Below are 25744 nucleotides of genomic sequence, written 5' to 3'. Positions count from 1 at the left end.
GGAACTGATCTTTGTTTTTATTGATTGTTATTTTATTTGCTTTGTGACCATTGCATTCATATGTAGACTCATACCTTTGGAAAAACTGCCTGCCCAGGCCCCAATTCTGTTTTGACTCCCACTTTATATTTTAGTTTAGTTTAGTTAAGTTTAGTTTTAAGTAATCTCTATGCCCAACATGGGACTCACAACCCCAAAATCAAGAGTTACATGCTTCACGAGCCAGCCAGGTGCTTTACGTCCACTTTAGAGTGCCTACTTAGTGAAAGATAGTTTTCAAAATTTGCTCCTCTGCCTAAGAGCATTTCATGTGATAAGACTTTGTATAAGTATATGCTCCTTACCAACCCTGCAAACAATTGTGGCCTCTATTGCTACTACTATTATTATTATTATTATTAAAGATTTTATTTTATTTATTTGACAGAGAGAAAGAGGGCACAAGCAGAGGGAGTGGGAGAGGAAGAAGCAGCCTCCCTGTCTAGCAGGTACCCCCAATGTGGGGCTCAATCCCAGGACCCTGGGATCATGACCTGAGCCGAAGGCAGACACTTGAACCAACTGAGCCACCCAGGTGTCCCTATTGCTATTATTTTATAGCTCTGAAACTTCCCTAAGGAGATTGGTGTTTATCTTACCCATAATGTTTCTCCTTATATATGGCCAACTTGAGAGATTCTCCCTGGAGCCACACCCCAAAATCAGAGCAAGCCCTGATCACTCTTTGGAATCTAGGTCAGAGGTGAATGCTGAGGAGTGGCTATGCTCAGTCTCTTTTAGCTGTGGTCTGCAACAATGAATGTTTTTGATCCATGGCAAGGGTAAGAATATCCCCATGTAGTGCACCAGTATTTTCCACGGCTCTCTTCAGTTTTCATTCCTTATTCCTAACACGTTTGATCCTTTACTTTTTTGGTTCCAGATCATAATTAAAATGATTCAGGCTAAAAAACTTCTCAGTGAAGAGCTTATCTTGAGAGTCAGAACTGATGTATTATTTACTATTTGCTCTCCTGCTTGTTCTTCTATACCCGCCCCAAACAAAAAGCCTTAATTTTTTGAAATCATTTATCTTCTTAAAATTTTAATTCCAGGATAGTTAACATACAGTGTTATGTTAGTTTTAGTTGTACAATACAGTGATTCAACACTTCCAAATACCATCCTGTGCTCATCACAACAAGTGCACTCCTTAATCTCCATCACGTATTTCTCCCTCCCACCCCTTCAACCCCCACCTACCCTCTGGTAATAAACAGCTCAAAACCAAAAGCTTTTAAAATCATTGTCTGATTAAGTATTTTTGGTTAGTGGAAATTTTAGAAGTAGAACATGTTTGCTCATTGGGGAGCAGACAAAATGAAGTGCCAATGGTGCCTATGGTCCCATGAGGTATCCAGCAGATACTATGAATCTTGTTGATTTAGATGTAGTCACACATCTAAATGCTGCTTTGGGTTCTGCATAACAACTTTTCATATTTCATATTTCTTCTCGCTTGCTCCTGTGACATGACCAAGAGAAGTCCTTCTCATTGTTTAGGTTTGGGACATGTTGGTGTTTAAGTCCTTTGTAGTCTGCCACTTTGCTGTCTATATAATGTTGGTAAATTTCATCTGTCTATAAGTTTCAATTTCCTTTTCAGTGATGATACTTGCTCTGTGTACTTCATTGGTATATTAAGAAGTAATATAAAAAATTATCTTTATAGATTAGAAAATTTCATAAAGATAAACAAGATTTGTGCTAGGGTACTATAAAGTAATTATAGGAGACAGTATGGAGTTCTATCAGAAGATTCTTTTCCTACCTGCATTAAGCCCTTACATAAATATAAAGTCTACCTTCTTGTAATATATATTATATTGCTTATAGTTTATGAATGATTATATAACACAAAAACCAAGGATGGTATATAATGTAATGTGAGAAAGTAACACTATTTCAGCAGTCTAAATATGATTTATCTCAAGTACATTAATATTGTGGGAATGAGTTTTTGTCTTATGTGTAACTTCTAATATACTAAAACTTAGATTTTGTCCAGACTTAATATAGAACTGAATGAAGAAAAGGATTCCAATCCTTATGTTCATAATTTGTATAACCATACTACCATACTTCCTTCTCATCATTACAAAATAAGACTAATATAATAATAATAATAATAATAAATAAGATAAAAATTATAACTAAAAGGAAATGAAGATTAAAAAATATTGAGGGGTACCTGGGTGCTCTATCAGTTGACCGTCCAATTCTTTTTTTTTTTTTTTAAGATTTTATTTTATTTATTTAATAGAGAGAGAGAGAGATCACAAGTAGGCAGAAAGGCAGGCAGAGGGGGAGGGGGACGCAGGCTCCCCACTGAGCAGAGATTCCAGATGTGGGCTAGATCCCAGGACCCTAAGATCATGACCTGAGCCGAAGGCAGAGGCTTAACCCACTGAGTCACCGAGGCACCCCTGACCATCCAATTCTTGACCTGAGCTCAGGTCTTGATCTCAAGAGTGGTGGGTTCAAGCCCCTCATTAGGTCCTGTACTGTGTATGGAGCCTACTTAAAAAAAAAAAAGATGAAACAACAAAAAGGCTACTGAAAAAACAATGAAGCAGTGAAGAAGAAAGTAAATCAAAAGTAAGATAAAATAATTTTAAATGATGGAATAAAAATAAAGCACTGATAGACTCTGGCAAGTATCAGACACAGATGTTGACATTTTATTCATTCTGCTATTATTGAATATATTTGTCAATCACCGCACTGGCTGAGTCAACAGAAAAACCATTCATCTTGACCCATGAAATGTTAGTCAGCAAGGACTGAATTCAATGATGCAAGAAGAATGTTTTAAGCATTTATAATATTAATAAACAAACATTGCTAGAGGTAATTTCCCGCAAGTTCTGAATCTTAATCAAAATTACTGACCAGTTACAGAACATCCTGATGTAACTGACCCCATTGTATTTATCCAGTTTCACGAAAGGCACAGATCTGGCATTGTTCACAATTTAGGTGTAATAAACTGACAGTGTTTTGAAATTACATGTATTTTTGTATTTTACTTTTATAAGTTACATGTTAATAATTTCTTATATTCCTTAGTGTTATGAATTAGAATTCCATATTTAGCTTCTACCTATTAGACACAATTTTTAACTCTTTATTTACATATAATTTCAAGATGCAAAAAAGCTGCAAAAATAAGAATAGTATAGGACCCCCCGTATAGCTTTTAATCCCTTTTTCGAAATTCACCTTTTTTTTTCCGTTTTGAACCATTTGAAAGTATGGCCCTTTACCCCTAAATGTTTTGGTTTCTATTTCTTAAGAATAAAGGGCATAGTTATCATCTTCAGAAAAATTTAAAGTTTATAAAACTTTAATCTCCTGTGCATATTTTAATTTTTACTGGTTGACCAGATATTGTCCTTTGTGGTTTTTCCTCCATTCAATGCAGACTCCAGTCCAGGATCAAGCTTTGCAATTAATTGTCATTTCTCTTTGGTTTCCTTTAATCTATAACTTCTCTATAGCTTTTCTTTGCTATCTTTAACACTGATGTTTTTAAAGAAATATCCTCCCCCACTTCTTTTTAATTGAATGTCCCTAATTTGGGTTTGTCTGGTATTTCCTCATGGTTAGATTCAGGTTATGCATTCCAGGCCAGGATACCACAGAATACTTGCATTGTAAGTGACCACCTTTATGTTCCATTCATTGCAATTAACTCATTGAACTTTCAGCTTTCCTCTTTTACTCACTAGTTGTATTGCACACAATCAGAATGTTAGTTAACAGTGTTTTTAAAAGAACATACGGTGTTATGGGGATGGATGGTGGTGATGGTTGCACAAAAATGTGAATGTACTAAGTACTATTAAACTGTACACTTAAAATGGACTAGGATGGTAAGTTTTATGTTTATTTTAACACAATTTAAAAATGGGAAAGAAAAGAACATATGGTAGACCTAAGTTTTATATTTCTTGTGAACACAATTAAGGACTAGTTGCCTGGAAAAAGTCCTTTACATATAATAGGTCCTTTAAAAATGCTTAGTAATTGTTTTATAATTATTAACATTCTTATTTTAATTAGTAGATAATGTAGTACAGGAATAAATTTTATTCTGTGTGTGACTTGCTTTTCCTATCATGGTGTATTGTTTCTTTTGCTTCTCACCTACAACCTCACACCTTGTAATTTGGTGTTTTAGCATTCTTAAAATGCTTTGATATTTTCTCATGTAATAGGATAAAAGTCAGCAAAAGAAAAGTTATTTGTTTAATAAATTGCTGTACTTTAAAAGAGTTAAAAGGAGTCTGGGGCTCCTGACTGTAGAACATGTGACTCTTGATCTCAAGGTCTTAAGTTCAAAACCCACATTAGCTGTAGAGATTACCTAAAAATAAAATCTTAAAAAAGAAAAAGTTGTCCTGCTCTTAATGTTCCTGTCTTATCAAAATGCATATGAAATATAATAAACTCTAATAGTTGTTAACTTACCTTTTAGCTTGGCCTATATTATACAGATATATGGAATTTTCTTTTCTATTATGATTACTCCTTTATTGTGGTATTAACCCTTAATAGAATCATCCACATAGTCCTAAATATAAGAAACCTAAACTAGATAATTATTACTATATTTATAAAAAGTAATTTGCCATCTTGTCCTACTACTCTATTGAAATAATTCCTTTGTCCATCGTGAGTTATATTCTCCTTTTAAAATCCAGTGACCTTGTCTTAGTCTTTGTCATCTCATTACCTATGGTATTAGCAATGAATCTTGGCTTTTTGAGTCAAAATTAGTCTATGAATTATGAAATCCCATATATAAAATATTTTTATTACATTTTAAAGAGCTGTCTATTGGTTCTCTATCTTTGAGATTGAGAGAATTTTAGATCCACATGATTTGCTGCTTACTGCCTCTGATTTTAGAGGGGTAGTATTAAGAGTAGAGCTCCCAGGGGCTCCTGGGTGGCTCAGCTGGTTAAGCATCTGCTTTTTGGTTCGGGTCGTGATCCCAGGATTCTGGGATCGAGCCCCGCTGGGCTCTCTGTTCAGCAGGGAACCTGCTTCTTCGTCTCCCTCTGCCTGTCCCTCTGCCTACTTGTGCTCTCTCTCTATCAAATAAATAAATAAAATCTGGGAAAAAAGAAAAGTAGAGCTCCTGGGACGCCTGGGTGACTCAGGTTAAGCATGGGACTCTTGGTTTCAGCTCAGGTCATGATTTCAGGATCATGGGATTCATCTCTGTGTCTGGCTCCATGCTCAGCAGAGTCTACTTGTCCCTCTCTCTCTGCTCCTCCTTCTCTCATGTGCTCACTCTCTCTCTAAAATAAATAAGTAAATTCTTAAAAAAAAAAAAAAAAAAAAAAAAGAGTAGGACTCCTGAGGGTAGTAATGTCTCTAAATAATTTCCAGAATCTAAAGCTGAAAGAACCAGTGGGTCTGATCCATGATGGTTGCTTTGGCTGTACAGTCTGTTGGAGAGATTTGAGGCTGTCTGTGCTAGGGGCTAGATTCAGGTCATTAATTAAACAAATAATTATTTATTGAACACCTATTATGGATTAAGCATTGGGAAAACAGTAATGCACAGAACCCATTTCCTGCTCTCAAAAAGTAGGGAATAATTACTCCCTCTAAATACTCACTTGAAAGATCAGGTGATTATTGTAAAACTTAGATTCCAAAAATCAGAGAGATCCAGTAGAGGTTCTAGTTCTGTTAATTAAGTATAGGGCTATTGCAAAAAGTGGATTTTTGTTTTTTAATAAATTCTAACCATTTTCAATAAACCCTGAAGTTACATAATAATTTTGAAGTTTAGAGTTTGGAAGACCTAAGTGGGTTTTAAAGATCCCCTTTAAGCTGTATCAGTTAGTTAATAAAATCAAAGGATTTTCCCATTCAAATATTGGTATTGAGTCCTCTACATTTTATTTACGGTATCTTTGCAAAGAGATTTCTTCTAGTATAGAGATAACTTTAAAAGTTGCTAATAGAAACAAAATATTCTTTTCTATAAATTTATTATGGTTTCAGAGATTTGTGTATTATAAATTTTTTTAGCGACTTTATTTTTTAAGTAATTTCTACAGCCAGTGTGGGGCACAAACCCATAACCATAAGATCAAGAGTAGCATGCTTCATTGACTGAGCCAGCCAGGCTCCCCCAGACATTTGTTTTTTATTATTATACAATTGCCTAATTTTTATTCTGTAGGGCAGAGAAATTCAAGGAGAATGTTTTGTAAATAGACATTATTAAATGTATTAAGGGAACATCTGTCTAAAATGGCACTGTTTTGAATCTTTCTATAAATTGCTTCCATGCAATCCAATTACTGTATTTTTTACTGGCAATTGTGTCATTCATTTCTAATAAACTGAATTTAATACATTCTCCACAATCAAGATTCCAAATCTTTTCACTTTCTTAAGACTCCGACTTCTCCTCCGTCTCTTGCAATGTTTTTTAAAACTTAAAAAAATGTTTAAAACATTGCAGACATACAGACTATAAAATAACACGATGAAAATATTTATTGCTTGCTTTAATGTTAACTTTTTGCCACATATGTTTCAACTTATTTTACACATATTAAAATAGATACACTTGAAACCTCATATACACTTAGCCAACCCCGTTCTCTTTCTTCTCTCTATAGAAGAGAGATTTATGTTAATCACTCCTAAGAAAGTGTACATTTTTGTACCATTCATGTATATGATATGCAGCATTGTTTGGCAGGTTTTAAAACCTTACATAACATACAGTACGTGTCATTTTCCAACCTGCTTTTATCACTAATCTTTGTTTTCAGATTTATCTGTGTTTGTTCATGTACTGTAAGTCATTCATCTTTATTGCTGAGCAGTATTTCATTGTACGAATATAATACAGTTAAATTATCTGTTCTAATAATGGAGATATAGGGTGTTTATAATTTTTCACTGAATGTCAAAAAGAACATTCTTTACTTGTCTTTTTATGTATAGTTGCGGGAGTTATAAAGAGTATATATCTAGTATTGAATTTATACCTTGAAATGATTATCTAATGACAATTGCTCTCTGATGATTGTACATTAACATTCCACTGTCCTCAGGACTGCACTGTAACTTGGGACAGCTCTGAACAATGGATCACACCCACCCGTCCCTCAGTGTATCCCCTTCACTGCTCCCAAGTGGCCCCTGGGCCCCGGATGTCTATACATCTGGAGACTGGGTCTGGGAGCTGCTGTCCCTGCCACAGATCATTGGCTTTTCTGGATAACATCATTACGGAGGGGGCAGTTGCTGTAACAAAATGCGTGCAAGTTTCCGTATCTTTTGATCCTTAATGAATTTGATGTTATTAGACTTAAAATTTTTATCAATCTGATTGGTTATTAAGTGAATCCTGATTGTTATTTTTATTTCTCCCATTGCCTGGTTGAGTACCTTTCATATGCTTACTAGTCATCTAAGATTCTTCTTTTGTGATTTGCCTGTTCATGTTCTTAAGCAATTTTTCCAGAACTTTGGTTGTCTATTTGTTATTCTACAATTAGAGGAAGTAGAGCTATCTTCTCTCAGTGCCTTGTCTTTCCACTTTGATTAAAATGTCTTTATTGTGTAGAAATTTAAAAATTGTTAATTTAGCCAGGTTTTCCTTTATGATTATGCTTTTCTTACTTAAAAATCTTCTCCTGTTGTTCCAGTGAATAACCCAAAATTTGGTGTCTTAATAACAACAATGATTATGTTTTATGATTTCTGTGTGTTAGGAATTCAGACAGTGATTAGCAGGATTTCCTTGTTTCTTCTTCCATATGCCTCAGATGGAGTGACTGGAAGTCTAACAGCCATGGGCTGGAATAATCTGGAGATTATTTTTAATGATTTTTGCTTATGTCTTATGGTTGATACTAGTTGTTAGCTGGGATCTCAGCATGGCTGCCAGCCAGAAAGCCTATATGCTTAATTTTTTTTCATTGATTTAGGAAATAAAGTACCATATTAAGAAGAAATGGTGACAACAAACATTTCGATTTTTTTTTTGATCCTTTTGGGAATGCGTCTTCATTTTAATTATTATTTGTTACTATTAATAATATGTTGTCGTGTTAAAGAAATTTTCTGCTGTTCAACAAAGTTGGGTAAGAGTTTTTAATCACATATTTGAATTTTACTGAATACTTTTTTTGCATTCTTGAAAAGATACTGTAATTTTCTCCTTTTAGTTCATTAATATTGTGACTAACATGAATAGCTCTTCAGAAATAAACCTGTCTTGGGGCGCCTGGGTGGCTCAGTGGGTTAAAGCCTCTGCCTTCGGCTCAGGTCATGATCCCAGGGTCTTGAGATCGAGCCCCGCATAGGGCTCCCTGCTCAGTGGGGAGCCTGCTTCCTCTTCTCTCTCTACTTGTGATCTCTGTCTGTCAAATAAATAAATAAAATCTTAAAAAAAAAAAAAAAGAAAGAAAGAAAGAAAGAAAGAAAGAAAGAAAGCTGTCTTTGTATTCTCTGAATAAAAACTGCTTAGGGGCACCTGGGTAGTTCTGTCCGGTAAGGGTCCGACTCTTGATTTCGACTCAGGTCATGATCTCAGGGTCTGGGATCAAGCCCTTCATCAGGCTCTGTGCTAGGCATAGAGTCTGCTTAAGATTCTCTCTCTTCCAATACTCTGTCTCCCTCTCGTTCTGCCCCTTCGTGGTCCCCACCATCTGCATGCATGTGCATGCTCTCTCATACACGCTTTCTCTCTTTCTTAAATAACTAACTAAATCTTTAGAAAAACTGCTTAGTCATGATTTATTAATAGTATTTTAGTATTCTGGATTTGATTTACCTGTTTATTTTGGATTTTACAACTGAAATTGATTTGGCTTTACTTTCAAAATTAATCTACCTTCATAAAATGAGTCTTTTCCTCTTTATCTTTTCTCTTTTCCATAATAAATAAATAAATATTTAATCTATAAGAAAACGGGTAAAGAGGGAAAAGTAAAAAAAAATAATAATAATAATAGAAAACAAGTAGCATGATGGTAGATTTAAATTCAGTCATACCAATAATTATATTTAATGTAAATGCTCTAAATACCTCAATTAAGAGAAAAAGATGGTCAGATTGGATATAAATATAAGAACCAACTATATGGGACGCCTGGGTGGCTCAGTGGGTTAAGCCTCTGCCTTCAGCTCAGGTCATGATCTCAGGGTCCTGGGATTGAGGCCCGCATCAGGTTTTCTGCTCAGCAGGGAGACTGCTTCTCCCTTTCTCTGCCTGCCTCTCTGCCTACTTGTGATCTCTCTCTCTGTCAAATAAATCTTAAAAAAAAAAAAAAGAACCAACTATATGTTATTGAAGAAAAACTCATTTTAAATATAAAGACATAGGTAGGTTAAAAGTAAAAGAGTACAAAAGATACTTCCTACAGATAATCAAAAGAAAGTGGATTAATTATATTAGTTTCAGACTAAGTAGATATCAAATCAATATATATTATCAAGGACTACAGAAATTAATAATAAGAGGTTGCTTTCATGAAGAATTATCAAAACAAAAAATACTAAAATCACAGTCACCTAAAAAGTGACAAAATAAAATGAAAACCTTTATGTGAAATTTAAAATCTTATATAAAATAGATAATTTCCTAGAGAAACATTAACTATCAAACTTGCTTCAAGAATCTTATAAACCTGAGTAAATGGGTAATCAAGAAAGAAACAGCATCTACAATTAAACTTACCATCCCCTAAATAAGAAAAAATAGTATTTAAGGAATGATTGTATTTTATACAGAATTTCTCAGTTTTGAAGCTATTACTTCATAGTGTTTTGGTTTCCCTTGTTGCTGAGGAATCGTCTGTCAGTATTCCTTATGAGGTAAAATGTCTTTTTCTCTTTGACTTTTTTTTTGTCATTTCTTGTTTATCCTACCTAATGTTCCACAATTTATTTTGATGATGTGTCTAGATGTGGACGTATTTGTGTTTATCCTTCTTGGGACACAAAATATACTTTGAATCTGAGAAACGAATTCCTTCTTCAATTCTAACACTTACTTAACACTTCAAATAATGCTTCTTTATCATTTTCTCCAATTCTTTTAAGACCTTCCTATTATATGTTGAAGCTTCTTAATATCTCTTATGTGTCTTTTAACTGTTTTGGTTTTTTTTTAAGATTTTATTTATTTATTTGACAGAGAGAGTGACTCAGCGAGAGAGGGAACACAAGTAGGGGGAGTGGGAGAGGGAGAAGCAGATTTCCCACTGAGTAGGAAGTCCGATGAGGGGCTTGGTCCCAGGACCCTGGGATCATGACCTGAGCTGAAGGCAGACACTTAACTGACTGAGCCATCCAAGTGCCCCTTTACTGTTTTGTTTTTGTTTTTTTAACTAAGTTTATTGATACATAATTTACCTGTAAAATGTACCCTTTTAAATAAATATACAATATAATTCAATGGTTTTTAAATATATATTCACAGAGTTGTGTAACCATCATCACTATGTAATTTTATGACCTTTTAGCACCTCTTAAAGAAATCCCATATATAAACTAGAAGTCACTCTCTACTTCCCCACTCCTCTGAGCTCTAGAAACCAATAATTTATACATTTCCCACTCCCATGGGCCTTACAAACCAGTAATTCCCTATTCTGGAAATTTCATATAAATGGAACTTTACAATATGTGGTCTTTGTGATTGGCTTCTTTCACATAACATAATTTTTTTTTAGGTTCACTCATGTTGTAGTATGTATTAATACTTCCTTTAATGTTATTACTGAATTATCTTTCATTGCTGAGATACACCACATTTTGCTTATCCATTTATCAGTGATGGACGTTTGAGTAATTACGAATACTAAACTGTTACGAAAAATGCTGCTATGAACATTCATATACAAAACCTACACACATACAGATTTTTGTGTGATATATGTTTTCAGTTCTCTTGGTTATATACCGAGGAAAGGAACTGCTGGGTGACATGGTAACTCAATTTAACTTAACTCAGAACTGTTACATATTTTTCTAAGTGGCTGCAACATTATGTAATTGCACTAACAATGTTCAAAGGCTCCACTTTCTCCGTATCTTTACCAACACTTACTATCTTCGCTCTTTTTCATTTTAGCCATTCTAGAGGTGAAAGTGTATCTCATTGTGTTTTGGATTTGCATTTCCCCAATTGCCGATGATGAGCATCTTTTAATGTCCTTATTATTCATTTGTATATCTTTAGACAAATTTTTATTAGAAACCTTTTCCCATTTTTTAAAAGATTTTATTTATTTGACCGAGAGAGAGAGTGAGAGAAAGCACAAGCGGAAGTGGCGGGAAGAGGCAGAGGGACAAGCAGGTTCCTGCTGAGCAAGGAGCTCAATGTGGGGCTTGATCCAAGGATCCAAGTATTATGACCTGAGCCGAAGGCAGACGTTTAACCAACTGAGCCACCAGGCATCCCATAAACCTTTCCCCTGTTTTAAAATGTTACTGTTTTTTTTTTTTAACAAATTGAGTTTTAAGAGCTTTTAATATATGTTTTTTCCATATAATTTTTTTTTTTAAGATTTTATTTATGTTAGAGAGTGACCCAGTGGGTGGGGAGGGAGAGGCAGAAGGAGAGCGAGACTCTTAAGCAGACTCCATACTGAAGGCAGAGCCAGTAACAGGGCTTTTTATCTCAGAACCTGAAATTGTGACCTGAACCAAAACCAAGAGTCTGACACTTAACCGATTCTACCACCCAGGCACCCCCATACAATTTCTTTATTAGATAAATGCTTTGCAAGTATTTTCTTTCATTCTGTTGTCTTTCTACTTTCTTGGCAGTGTCTTTTGAGGCACAAGAATTTTACATTTGGATACAGTTCAATTTATTTATTTTTTCTTTGATTGCTTGTGCTTTTGACTTGAGTTGCTTTTGCTTTTGACATCATATGTAAGAAATTGTTGCCTAATCCAAGGCCAAGAAGATTTACACCTATATTTTTTTTCTTAGAGTTGTATTATTTTAGCTCTTTGGGTGGGGTTGTTGATCCATTTTGAGTTTTTGTGTATGGAGTGGGGTAGTGGTCCAACTTCATTCTTTTTGCATTTGGATATCCTGTTGTTCTAGCACTTTTGTTGAAAAGATAGCCTTTCCATGTTGTAGTATTTTGGCACTCTTGTCAAATATCAGTTGACTAGGGGACACCTGGGTGGCTGAGTCGGTTAAGCATTTGCCTTCAGCTCAGGTCATGATCCCAGAGTCCTGGGATAGAGCCCCACATCAGGCTCCCTGTTCCCCGGGGAGTCTGCTTCTCCCTCTCCCTCTTCCTGCCACTCCCCATGCTTGTGCTCTCTCTCTCTTTCTCTGTCAAATAAGTAAAAATAAAATCTTAAAAAATATATATCAATTGACTACAAAAGTAAAGGTTTACTTCTTGATTTTTAATTTCATTTTGTTTATCTAAACACCTAGCATTAAGCCAATATCACACTGCCTTTAATTGCTGTAACTTTGTAGTAAGTCTTGAAAAAAAAAAAAAGAAAACGAACTTTGTTGTTCTTTTTCAAGATTGTTTTGGCAGTTCTGGGTCCTATATTACCAAATTCTTTACAAGTTCTTACAAGTTTCATGTCCTGCCTCTGTGAGGTCTTGTAACCTTTTATGATTTTCCTATTTCCAGTTTTCTAGGAAGATCATTTCCTCTTCTCTTTCAATTTCCAATCTTTTTCTGACATTTTTTCCCTTACAATGTTTTTCTCTTCTAGCTCATGAGTACACTTCATATCCTAAATACTCTGTTAATCTCTGGAGAAGAAAATTCTAATTAAACACAATATTTATTCTGAAGTTGCTTATGACAAATAAAATAAGAGACAAGTAAGTAGATCCATGCTAAATTCTTAGTCATTCATAAAGGAGAATCAAATGTTAGTTACTGATTTTGATTTTGATAATATACATTGGTTTAATTTTTGGCAAACTTGAAAGTAATAGTTTAAAACGCGGGGCTTATAATAATTATGAGGAAAAAAAGCAAGCATTGTCTATATACGGAAGTTAAATACAAAGGAATAGCAAAAAATGGAAAACAAAAAATGATGCAAGAATGACTATACATATTAATAAATTCAATATGGTTTACTTCTTCTTAAATTAACTTTTCACTCATTTGTTCATTTTTCCAAAATAAATGTATGTATTTTTTTCCCAACAACAAATTCCTCAATTCTCTAACACCAAGTGGGTCTCCAGCAATTTAATTCAATTTTGACACTATTCAGAGTTAGTACAGATTCCACAGGTTAAGCCTCATTCCTACAAGACTGCTTCCACTTCCAGTGCCAGCTGCAGGTGGGGTCCCCAGGCTACCTACATGTTTGCCTGGTCACCTGCAAAGCATGGATTTCTATGACCCCATCCCTCAGTACTCAATAGTACTCAAAAAAATGGTGTACCTACTATTACAGTTTATAATAAAGGATATAAATGAATATGAAGAAGAAGAAGTATATAAAGTGAAATCCAGAAGGATCATGAGCATAGGATCTTCTTTCTTCATGGAGTCAGTGTATATGACCCTCCTAGCATGTGGATCTGTTCACTAACTTGGAAGATCTCTAAATCCTATCATTTAAGGGTTTTTATGAAGATTACATAGGTATGATTGGTTAAAACATTGTCTCATTGTTGACTAACCTCAATCTCAAGCCCCTTGCCTTTCTTTGGAGGTGGTAGAGCTTAAAGTTCAGCCCTCTAATTGAGTGTTGTTTTTTCTGGTGACCAGCCCTCCTTCAGAAGCTAGCTACTTAACCTTCCCCATGAATCAGCTCACCCGTATACAGAGGTAGTAAATTTATTTTTAGTTTTTAAAAGATTTTATTTATTTATTTATTTCAGAGAGAAAGAGAGAGCATGCACAAGTTGGGAGAAGGGTGAGAGGGAGAGAGAGGATCTTAAGCAGATTCTGTGCTCAGCATGGAGCCTGAAGTGGGGCTTATCTCATGACCCTGAGACCATGACTTGAATTGAAATCAAGAGTCAGAGGCCCAGTTAACTGAGCCACCTGGGTGCCCAGAGGTAGTAAATTTAAATTCCAGAACTTCTGAGGTACCTGGTGGCTCAGTCGGTTGAGTATTTTACTCTTGGTTTTGGCTCAGGTCATGACCTCAGGTTGTGGGATTTAGCCCTATGTCTGGACTCTGTGCTGGACATGGAGTGTGCTTGGTATTTCCTCCTTCTCCCTCTCCTCCTGTCCCTCCTCCTACTCGCTCTCTCTTTCTCTTTCCCTCCCAAATAAAATAAATAAAATCTTTAGATCCCAGAACTTTTTGAAGCTCTGTGTCAAGAACCAGGGATAGGGGTGAATGGGTGGCTCAGTCGTTAAGTGTCTACCTTTGGCTCAGTTCATGATCCCAGAGTCCTGGGATCAAGCCTCACATAGGGCTCCTTGCTCAGCGGGAAGCCTGCTTCTCCCTCTCCGACTCCCACTGCTTGTATTCCCTCTTTCGTGCTCTCTCTCTGTGTCAAATAAATAAATAAAATCTAAAAAAAAAAAAAATCAGGGATATTATTTTTAATAATATTTTTTATTATTAATATGTCATTTTTTATTATACGACAAGCATCTGCTATATGTTAGATATAACCATTGCTTTTATGAAACTTGGTGTCTAGTAAAGGAAACAAATTAATAAAAAGAAGATCCTAACAGGGGCGCCTGGGTGGCTCAGTGGGTTAAAGCCTCTACCTTCAGCTCAGGTCATGATCCCAGAGTCCTGGGATTGAGCCCCGCATCGGGCTCTCTGCTCAGCAGGGAGCCTGCTTCCTCCTCCTCTCTCTCTCTCTCTCTCTGCCTGCCTCTCTGCCTACTTGTGATCTCTGTCAAATAAATAAATAAAATCTTTAAAAAAAAAAAAAGAAGATCCTAACAATATGAGATAAGTTAATTAGTGAAAGAGATATGCACAGCATCTGATGAGGTATTACGATCACCACACTTATCCAGGCTGTGAGGGATGTTGAAAGTTGACATTGGGGTTGGAGGGCAGATGGCAGAGTTTAGAGAAGGGTTTCTGGTAGAAGTTGCTCTTCTCTATACAAAAGGAGAGAAGACAGAGAGAGAAAGGGTAAAAAGTGTCCTGGAGCTAGAAATGACAGGAAAAGGTCATTTAAAGTGGGATCACTTTTCCTCCAGGGTGATAAATTGGAGAACTTTCAAAATGAGTATTAATCTACTTTCTTTTCTCTTGCCCTCATCTCTACAGTGAAATCACATTTAAAATATTGAGATGAAATTGTCCATATTCTAAAGTGAAATTGATTTCTAAGTAAGAACAATTTAAGTTTTAAAGTTTAAACCAAAGATCAGAATCTTTATTCTCCATATTCTGGTATTGTGCATCACAGGAAGTTGAAGCACAGATAAAATACACAACTTAGTTTAACAGATGTGTATTGAAAACCTACTATGTATCAGACACTGCACAAGGCTTACTGTATTATCATGGAACACTTTTTTTTTCAAGATTTTTTTTTTAAGTAATCTTTACACCCAACAGGGGGCTCAAACTGACAACCCCCAGACTGGATCACATGCTCTATTGACTGAGCCTGCCAGGAATCCCTATTATGGAACATTGTTTTCTTTTTTAAGATTTTTATTTATCTGTTTGAGAGAGAGAGAGAGAGACAGAGCAGGGGGAGGAACAGAGGGAGAGGGACAAACCAGACCCCACAACCCAAAGACCATGACCTGAGTGGAAATCAAGGGTCCAACACTCGAATGCCTGAGCCACCCAGTCGCCCCTCATGGAACATTTTTGGATCTTAATGTACTGACCTAGTTTCGTTGGCTTAAGGTAGAAAACAAAAAAAAATTATCTCCCAGATGAATTAATAGCTGAAAATGTTGAAATTTTATATTATATACATTTCAAGATACTATAACAATAATTAGAAAAGTGAAATCATTTTTAAAATATTGAGTCAAAATATACATATATATATTATATGTACATTTTATAAGATTTTATTTATTTCAGAGAGAGAGAGAACAGGTGCACGTGTGTGCGCCCAAGCATGGGGGGGTGGGGCGCAGAGAGAATGGGGGGAGAAGAGGCAGACTTCCTGTTGAACAGAGCACTTGATGTAGGGCTCAATGCCAGGATCCTGGAATCATGACCTGAGGTGAAGGCAGATGCTTAACCAACTGAATGAGTCACTCTCATGGCCCCCAAAATATATATTTTTTATCATGCAAAATTTTAGGTATCTTTTTATATATTTTTGTTTTAAAAATACTAAATCTACCAACTTCAAAAAAGAAGCAAACATTTGCATCTTTTTATACTATTTCTGCCTAATATTCGAAAACTTGCTGATCAAGTGAATAATTACTGAAGTTCAGGGACGCCTGGGTGGCTCAGTTGGTTAAGCAGCTGCCTTCGGCTCAGGTCATGATCCCAGCGTCCTGGGATCGAGTCCCACATCGGGCTCCTTGCTTGGCGGGGAGCCTGCTTCTCCCTCTGCCTCTGCCTGCCATTCTGTCTGCCTGTGCTCGCTCTCTCTCTCTCTCTCTGACAAATAAATAAATAAAATCTTTAAAAAAAAAAAATAATTACTGAAGTTCAGTATTAAATCTGTTTGTGTGTAATGAAACTTCTTTGTCTATTTTGTTTAGGTATATGGTAAGAAAAGGAAGAACATAGTCTGCACATTTTGCTGTATGTCGATTATTCTTTGGGTTGCTGCAAAAACAATCATTGTTTCATCCTGAATAGCTCACTTCATAATTTTTTTAGACACTAAAACAGCAGCTATTCTCTTTGAAATATCCCAACCTTTACGCTTGTTTAATTCACTAGCAATTTGAGAATAAGAATCATTTTTTAAATTTAAATATCCATTATTTTAGGAACAGGCTGGGTGGCATTAATATGTAATGCTGTGTATCACGGATAATATCACAAATATAGATTGAAATTATAAATCAAGACATAATTTGTTATGGACTAGATGGCATGTGTTAATTGTTGCTTGATAAATGCTGCCTGTGCATCGCTAGGTAGAACAAGACATCATGCCAAGTAATGTTAGGGGATAGGCCATGGAAATCCTGATATAGGGAAAAGAATAGTAAATGGTATCATGAAATTCATTTACTATGGCAGTAGTGAATAAAAATTATATCTAATAAAACTTAGATATTCAAGTGATTAAATTTGTTGACAACTCTTCATGATCTTATCCTTTTCTCCCAGCAAATTCAATATTATCTTTGTTTTAAATTCTGTCTCTTAAGAATCACATTCTTCAGAAACACACAAGTGTTCTTTTCACCATCTTTTTTTACCTCAAATTTCAGTTGCTGATTGTGTCTGGTTAACTAGCTAGATGATCAGTATCTTGTATTCCCAGAACTTTAAAGGAAATTGTTGCCTCTTCAGATCAGAGTAATCCAGGCACCGACATATCTTTGGCCACTGGTGAAAGAGTCAAACTGGCATTGCCTTTAAAGCCCCATATGAGATTAATTAAAAAAAATTTTTTTAAAAAGCTTTTTAGTCTGCATGAAGAACTAAGTGAGCATGCAAATATTATGCTTTACTTCCTCAAGCTGTATTCCATTTCTTAGTTTCTTTTGAAATGCTTCATGCTGTTTTAATATGCACCTTTTCCCCTGATTATTTGACAATTGCCAGTTTTTGCTGAAATATTAAAACAATATGCTTCTTTATGGATACCAACTGTTCATTAACTAGGCAACACATTTGACAGTGAGGAGGAAGAAAATTCACAGGCAGTGCAAGGATTTGTGTTGATATTAGTTAGCATTATATGATAGATCCATATAATATGGAGATGTGTTTTCTGCCTTAGTTTTGATATTCCATCATTTGCACAAATTATAATTTATTTTATTTTGTCACTGCTAATCTGAGAACTGGTACTAGATAAAAATGTTTAATAATTCACTGTGAACAAAGTTTTACAACAAAATGACAAATACCCCAATTAAAGAAGGGGCAAAGGATTCGAACATTTCTCCATTTGTTCTCGAACAAATGGCAATAAGGACATGAGAAAGTGCTCAACATCATTAGCCACCAGGAAATGCAGATCAAAACCATGATGAGGGGCTCCTGAGTGGCTCAGTGAGTTAAGCCTCTGCCTTCGGCTTGGGTCGTGGTCTCAGGGTCCTGGGATCGAGCCCCGCATCGGGCTCTCTGCTCAGCAGGGAGCCTGCTTCCTCTCACTCTCTCTGCCTGCCTCTCTGCCTACTTGTGATCTCTGTCTGTCAAATAAATAAATAAAATCTTTAAAAAAAAAACCATGATGAGATAATACTTCATATCCACTAGGATGACTGTAAAAAAAAAAATGGAAAATAACAAGTGTTGGCAAAGATGTGAAAACTTGGGAATCTCATATACTGCTTGTGGGAATGTAAAATGTTGCAGCCATTTTGGAAAACAGTCTGGCAGTTACTCAATAAGTTATATATAAAATTACCATATGACCCCAAATTCCTGTCCTTAGGTATATATTTAAGAGAACTGAAACATTACATCAACACAAAAATTTGTACCTGAACATTTATAGTGTTATTCATAATAGCCAAAAGGTGGAAACAACCTAGATGTCTATTAACCAATGGATGGATAAATAAAATGTGCATACAATTGAATATTATTCATCTGTAAAAGAGAATGAAGTGCTGATATACGCTGTGGTATTGATGAGCCTTGAAAACAGTATGCTCAGTGAAAGAAGCCACACAGAAAAGGTCACATATTGTGATTCCATTTAAGTGAATGTGTCCAGAATAGGCAAATTCATGGAGACAGGAAATAGATTAGGGATTGCCAAGGGCTGGAAGGGAGAGTCTGGAGGAGAATGGGCAATGACTGCCTAATTGGTATGGTGTTTCTCTTTGGGATGATGACAAATGTTCTGGAATTAAATAGTTTCTCAATATTGTGACTATACTAAAACCACTGAATTGTACACTTTAAAATGGTGAGTTTTATGTTATGTATATTTTATCTCAATCAAAAATTCATTGTGATTTCTAACATTATATTTTGGGGAGGAATACCTGAAATAGGTAGAGTACTGTTATGGATATTCCACATCTTTTCCTTGAAGTAAAGTTATGTGTGACATACTTGAATCCTGTTTAGCTGCTGAAATGCTTTTAAGCACTATGCCATTGGCCAGTCTCCGAGGAATGTTAAAGAAATTGTTGTTCAAAACTGATTACGTTGTTTTTTGCTGGAATCTTTTTGACAACTCAATAGAATGACTTTCCTCAGATCTCAGCTTTCTTCCTTCGGAAAAATGTTTTAACTTTATGAGTACTGTGAATAATATAAATCAACAAAAACTTGCATATGCCAGTCACTTCTTTGCATTTATTATCAGGAACCTCAAAGCCCTCTATCTTTGGTTGCCCCTATTACGAACGGTACAGGGCCTTATGGCATGCATTTTGAAACTAACCTTATTCTTGTCCTAATGCTATTTTTCTCACTCTCAATTTCTAATTTTAATTTGTATATTATGTACCTAAGTGTATTACCTCATATCTTATTTTTGAACAGGACTGAGTATAAAAATACTCAAGGAATTGGGGCATCTGGGTGACACAGTCGGTTAAGCACCAGACTCTTGGTTTTGGCTCAGGTCGTGATCTCTGGGTTGTGAGATGGAGCCCTGCGCCAGAGCACCATGGGGTCTGTTTCGGACTCTCTCTGGCCCTCCCCACTGCGTGCATGTGCAAGCATGCACATACTCTCTCTCTCTATCTCAAATAAATAAATAAATCTAAAAAAATTCACAAGGAATAAAGAGTCTTGGAAAAAATCTTAAAATGAAAATGTGTTTGAGTAACATATCTAAATTAATTTACACTAATATGTAATTATTCACCTGTCATTATAGCCTACAGATTTTTTTATAACTATTTAATTCTTTTTAAGTTATTATTTAAATTCCAGCTAGTTAACATACAGTGTTATATTAGTTTCAGGTGTATGATATAGTGATTCAACATTCTGTACAACACCCGGTGTTCATCATAACGAGTGCACTCTTTAATCCCTATCACCTGTTATAACTATCTAATACTTAACTTTTTTAAGGAGTCTAGGGAACATTGCAGAAAGTAATTAATAAGCAGAGAGAAGGGAGCTCTGGAAATGTTGAAGATTTGTTTGATCAATTGATATGTGAATTGCTTTCTGTTTTGAGTAGAGTGATGACTTTCAGAAGAGATGGTGCTGGAAATCCAAAAGTGGAAATGGGTCAATACAGAGGAGAGAAAGGGGAAAGTACAATGGAGATGTTTTTAAAAATTGCTGGCTTTACTCTTTATCTAATGTTGATCCTATTTAAGCCCCAGTGTGCTTAATCAAATAAAAGCTGTGTATGGCATTATTTTTACACTGTGCGGCTGCATGTATATAGCTTAGAAGGACATTGCTGTCACATCATAAAATACATAAACATTGCTTTGCATAATCTTTTTAACGTGCCAGCCTCTATTATAAAATAATATTGTTTCCAAGGGATTTTTAACTTAATTCTGTATATAATATTTTCCCCCTATGATTTTCAATATAGTTTCCATATAACCCTTAAATTAATTACATGTCTTATATTTATTATCTTTGCATTTCTAGCTGCGAGGACAGATTTATGCATTTATTAAATGGTTAGTAATCATTGATTTTGCTTCTGTAATTTTCCCCATCATCATTCTTTTTTTCCTCTAGATCATCTCATCAGCATATATACATGCTGTACTCTTCTCTCACTTAAATACAAAGATATTTCAAGACCCCATATCCCCTTTTAACTACTGTACTATTTCTGTACAGTCCTTTATTACAAAACTCCTTCAAAGAGTTGTCCATATATGCCATTTCTATGTCCTCATGGCACTTTCTCTGCTTTACTGATCCTATTCATGCCTTTGTCTTCACCATTCCACTGAGAACTGTCTTGTCATGGGCACCAGTGAATTTACCTCACTAAATCCAATGGCCATTTCTTAGCCCTCAGGTTAAGTGTTGTCCAGCGGCATTTGTCACAGTTGATTGTGTCATCTCTCCAGAAGCTTTTTACTTGGGTACTTAACTTTGCCAAAGCCAAATTCTTGATTTCTTAATACTATCACTACCACCACCACCAAAGCTGTTCCTACCTCGGTATCCTCCATCTCAGTGTTTGGCAGCACTATTCACCCAACTGATCTGACCCAAACTTTGGAGTCATTCTGGACTCTGATGCTTTTTCTCTTAGTCCATCAGCAAGCAAATATCCAGCCACTTTTACCATCAACATGGCTATCATGATAGTCCCCTCATTTCCACCTGAATTACTACAGTTCTCTAAACCAGTCTCTCTGTTGTTTAATCTCTTCCTCTCCTATTCCCAAGACTGTTCTGTATACAGCAATTAGGGTGTTTGTTTTTTGTTTCTTAATCAGATCACATCACTACTTTAGTGAAAGCATCCCAAATGGCTTTCAGCACACCTGGAATAATATCCAAACTATTACTGCTGCTTTCCAGGTTCTCCATGATCTATGCCTAGTTCTCCTACTACTGACTTCTAACTTACTGTGCACCAGCACTGTGCCTTCTTGTCATTTTTTGAAAACACCTAAGCCATTCTGTCTCAGGACCCTGATACTTGCTGTTCTCTCTACATGAAGCATTTGTTCTCACTTCTTTCTGATCTCTGGGCAGTAATCTTCTCAGAGAGGCCTTTCTTGCCATCACTCCCATCTCCTTACCCTTCATTGTAGTACCAGTCACTATGAGAAAGGATATAATTTTTGTACTTTTTTGTTGTTTTATAGGTCTCCACGATTTCTGCATAGGTTCTGTGAAGACAGAGACTTTTTATTTTTTGCTGCCATATTTCCATGTCTAGCACAGTGCCTGCCATATAGAATACTCTTGATAGTTGCTGAATGAATGAACAAATGAATCACTTGATTTGATTAATGTTTTTTTTTAAAGATTTCATTTATTTATTTGACAGAGAGAGAGAGATCACAAGTAGGTGGAAAGACAGGCAGAGAGAGGGGGGAAGCAGGCTCCCTGCCGAGCAGAGAGTACGATGCAGGGCTCCATACCAGGACCCTGAGATGATGACCTGAGCCGAAGGCAGAGGCTTAACCCACTGAGCCACCCAGGTCCCCCGATTTGATTAATGTTTTAATGTGTGTATTAGTGAAGGAAAACTTAAGATTGGTTTGTGATTTATATAAGATTTTCATTTGTTAATTTTTTTATTATTGTGGTAAAATATACATAACATTAAATTCAACATTTTAACCACTTTTGAGTATACAGTTCTGTGGTATTAAAATATGTTTACATTGTTGTGTAGCCAACTTCAGAACTTTTTCATCTTCCAAAATTGAAACTCTGTACCCATTAAATAATAAATTCCCATTCTCTCCTTCTCCAGCCCCTGGCAAATCATCATTGTACTTACTGTTTTATGAATTTGACTATTCATGTAACTCTCATATAAGTACCTCGCATCACAACGTTAAGTATCATATTGTGTTTGTCCTATTGTACTGGCTGTCTTAGTCCTGTTTGGACTACTGTAACAAAATACCATAGATCTGGTGGCTTGTAAAGAGTAGAAGTTTATTTCTTACAGTTTCGGAGGCTGGGAAGTCCAAGATAAGGTGTGGACAGATTTGGTGTGTGGTTAGGCCCTACTTCCTGATTCACATATGGCTGTCTTTTTGCTGTAACTTCACATGGTGGAAAGGACAAGAAAGTTCTCTGGGGTATCTTATTTTATAACGGCACTAAATCCATTCAGGAGGGTTCTGCTCCCATGATCCAATCACCCCCCAAATCCCCACCTTCAGGTGTCATCACACTGCGGATTTCAGCATTGGAATTATGGGCAGCGGGGCAGACACAACCATTCAGTCTGTAGTACCAGTGTATTTCATTTAGTGTAGTGTCTTTAAGATTCATCCAGATCGTTGCTGTTAAATGTTTGTAAGTTGCATTTTTTTCACTAAGTATGAAGCAATTAATTATATCAATGCCTTACACCTCTCTTTCATCTGTGTACCACTAAAATTTTATGAGTGTAATTAACTAAACTTCATAACCTCCGTGTAAAGTAGATAATTATGGTATGGCAAACTGAAGTTCTAAGAGATTGCCTAAGGTATATAATGAATATATGCCAAAGTTTTGAATGAGGACCAGGGTTATGCAACTTATTATTGTAAGTGTTAGACCAGATTTCTTGTTTATCATGAAATCATGCAAGGGCTCTAAGGAAAAATACCAGTAATAATTATAAAGTCCCTTAATATTCATTGAATATTAATTGTAAAGTTCTTTTAATAGAAGAAAAGAAAATATATATTATCTGAAACCTAGTTTTGTTTTGTTTTTTTAGTGATGGCAAGTTTAGCTATTGGATCTAACTAAATTTTTTTTTTTTTTTTACCTTTATCTTGTTACATTGTTTAATTGCCTCATGAGTCTTCATAGCCATAGCGTGAATTGGATATTTGAAGGTTTGGACTGGAATAGTTTCATTTCAGTCTGTTCGCTATGGGACATGAAGCCCTTAAAACTATGAGCTTATGTGTTTGTCTTAATTGTTGGCTTGTTCAAGTGAGGATTTTTTTGTTTTGTTTTTTTAAGGCAGTCTTGTAAGTGGCAGATTATTGGTAGGACTAAGATGGATTCTGATTTTGATAAAAACTAAAATTTCCCCATAATTATATTCAGATAATGTGTTTAACTTAGTTAATAGTTAATTCCTGAAGGTTTTACCTCTTTGTGTTGCTACAATTTGAGTTGAATTCCCTAAAGAATTTAGAAAAATAAAAGTATAGCCAAAACAGCATATAATTTTTTCTCAAATGAAGCTCTTCATTATGTTACTTCCCCCAAGTGATTAGTTCATTTTTAGATACTGTGTATATATTAACCTCAAGAATGTTTCAACACTGGTTAGCAATGCTACCCACTTTCTTCCTCTCCTGGATGACCATTCATGGCTTTAAAGCAGAAACTTATGAACCAGTGAGTAAAGATTTTGAGAAGTGCTAATTAGTGTTGAAAGGATAGGGTGGTAAAGTTGAGGAAAGCATGCAGCTTATGTCTACTTAAATTTTTTAAAGATGGCCCACCAAGTCTAATAGCCAGTTGTGCTTTATTTGCATGGTTTTTATTATCAGCAAAATTTCAAAGTTACCATTTGACCTCTAGCTACACTTCATGCAATAAAACCGATGTTAGTTGTTTAAAAATTTTGTGAGTTAACATTTGGGAATTATAAATTTTCTAGAGAAGTTTCAATCATACATAACAATAAGGACAAGCATTTAAATGAGGAATATGATTTGTCTTGAGGAAAAGATTTTTTTTTAACAGTAAGAATACTGAAATTATTGATACATTGTAGTAATTTATGGAAATGCAATTGAAATTTGAATTTTGAAATCATTGAAATCATTGACCATAGAAGAAGTGCTTTTTAAATGATCTTTGTTTATATTTGGTCTTACTGAAGTAGTAGCATGGACAGTGAGTTGTTTAGTAGAAGAGAGTAGTAAGAAGCTTGGAGGGAGTGACAAAAAGTTAGAATCCTGGTAATTCATTTTTTAAGGCTTTAAAGAGATTATACGTGCTTTTATTGTTTTTCCTTTTGGTTTTGTGTAACACTTGAGGAAGCTCTCCTAAGGGAAATCTCACATTGCTCTAGGTTGCAATATAACAAAGTTAGAGGTTCTATTTAATTTTTAATTTTTTATTATTTTTGTAAGATTTATTTATTTGGGATAAAGAGAAAGCGCAAGAAGGAAGAGGGGCAGAGAGAGAGAGAGAGAAAAAATCTAAAGCCAACTCCTGGCTGAGCATGGAGCCTGACCTGGGGCTCAGTCCCAGGACCCTAAGATCATGACCTGAGCTGAAATCAAGAGTTGGATACTTAAACGACTAAGCTACGCAGGCACCCCAAGTTAGACGTTTTAAAATGAGAAACTGTTACTTCCTTTTTCCTAGACTTCTGTCAGTAGGCTATAGAGTCATCACTTTCTAACTCTCTGAGTTTCTCTAGTGTAAATAGTGGGCTTCTAATTATTTCTAACAGGAGATACTGAATTAATCAATAGCAGGTTTTGAATTAGAGGCCTACTTACCCTACCAGAAAGCCTGATGAGATCTTCAAAGCCAAATAGTGGCAGCATATGAAACTTAGGCATTGATGAGCTTTTTTTTTTTTGATAAAAAATTATAAACAGTCAAAATAAAGATTGATGGCTTTGAATTGGTGAATCTGTAGGACTCTTTGTTTCTTTCATTTCTGTAACTTGTATGAACACCTTCAGTGAGTCAGTTGTCAATTTTAAAGGTAGGAAGTAAGAGGTTCCATCCTTTTTATTAATTTCAGCATCCGTTAGCATGATTTAATGTGCAGTTGCTGGAATAATTGGAACTACTACCTTCACGTTCTTGGTGAACATTAAGGGAAGAAGCACATCATATATTATACTACACACCCTGCTTAGACACAGTTGAAACTGAGGACAGGAGACATTCAGTGAGTATGATGCACCAAAAATACTGCTTGGAATTGGAACTCATATGTATTAACACTGCCTGTTTTCCTTTTCTTTTGTACCTTGGGTATCTTCCCCCATGAAATCAGGAAAACAACTTTTAG

At 35.5% G+C, this 25744-nt stretch overlaps 1 protein-coding gene across 1 annotated transcript in view; it reads left to right on the top strand.

The window, feature by feature from the left end:
• BAZ2B (bromodomain adjacent to zinc finger domain 2B) overlaps positions 1-25744 on the top strand; it is a 303077-nt gene that overhangs the window by 45769 nt on the left and 231564 nt on the right. The gene's annotated exons all lie outside the window — the stretch shown is intronic.

The sequence above is a fragment of the Lontra canadensis genome, unplaced genomic scaffold (genome assembly GCF_010015895.1).
Source record: "Lontra canadensis isolate GAN:19392208 unplaced genomic scaffold, GSC_riverotter_1.0 scaffold13, whole genome shotgun sequence".
Taxonomy (NCBI): domain Eukaryota; kingdom Metazoa; phylum Chordata; class Mammalia; order Carnivora; family Mustelidae; genus Lontra; species Lontra canadensis.
This window is presented reverse-complemented; position numbering and strand designations above follow the sequence as displayed.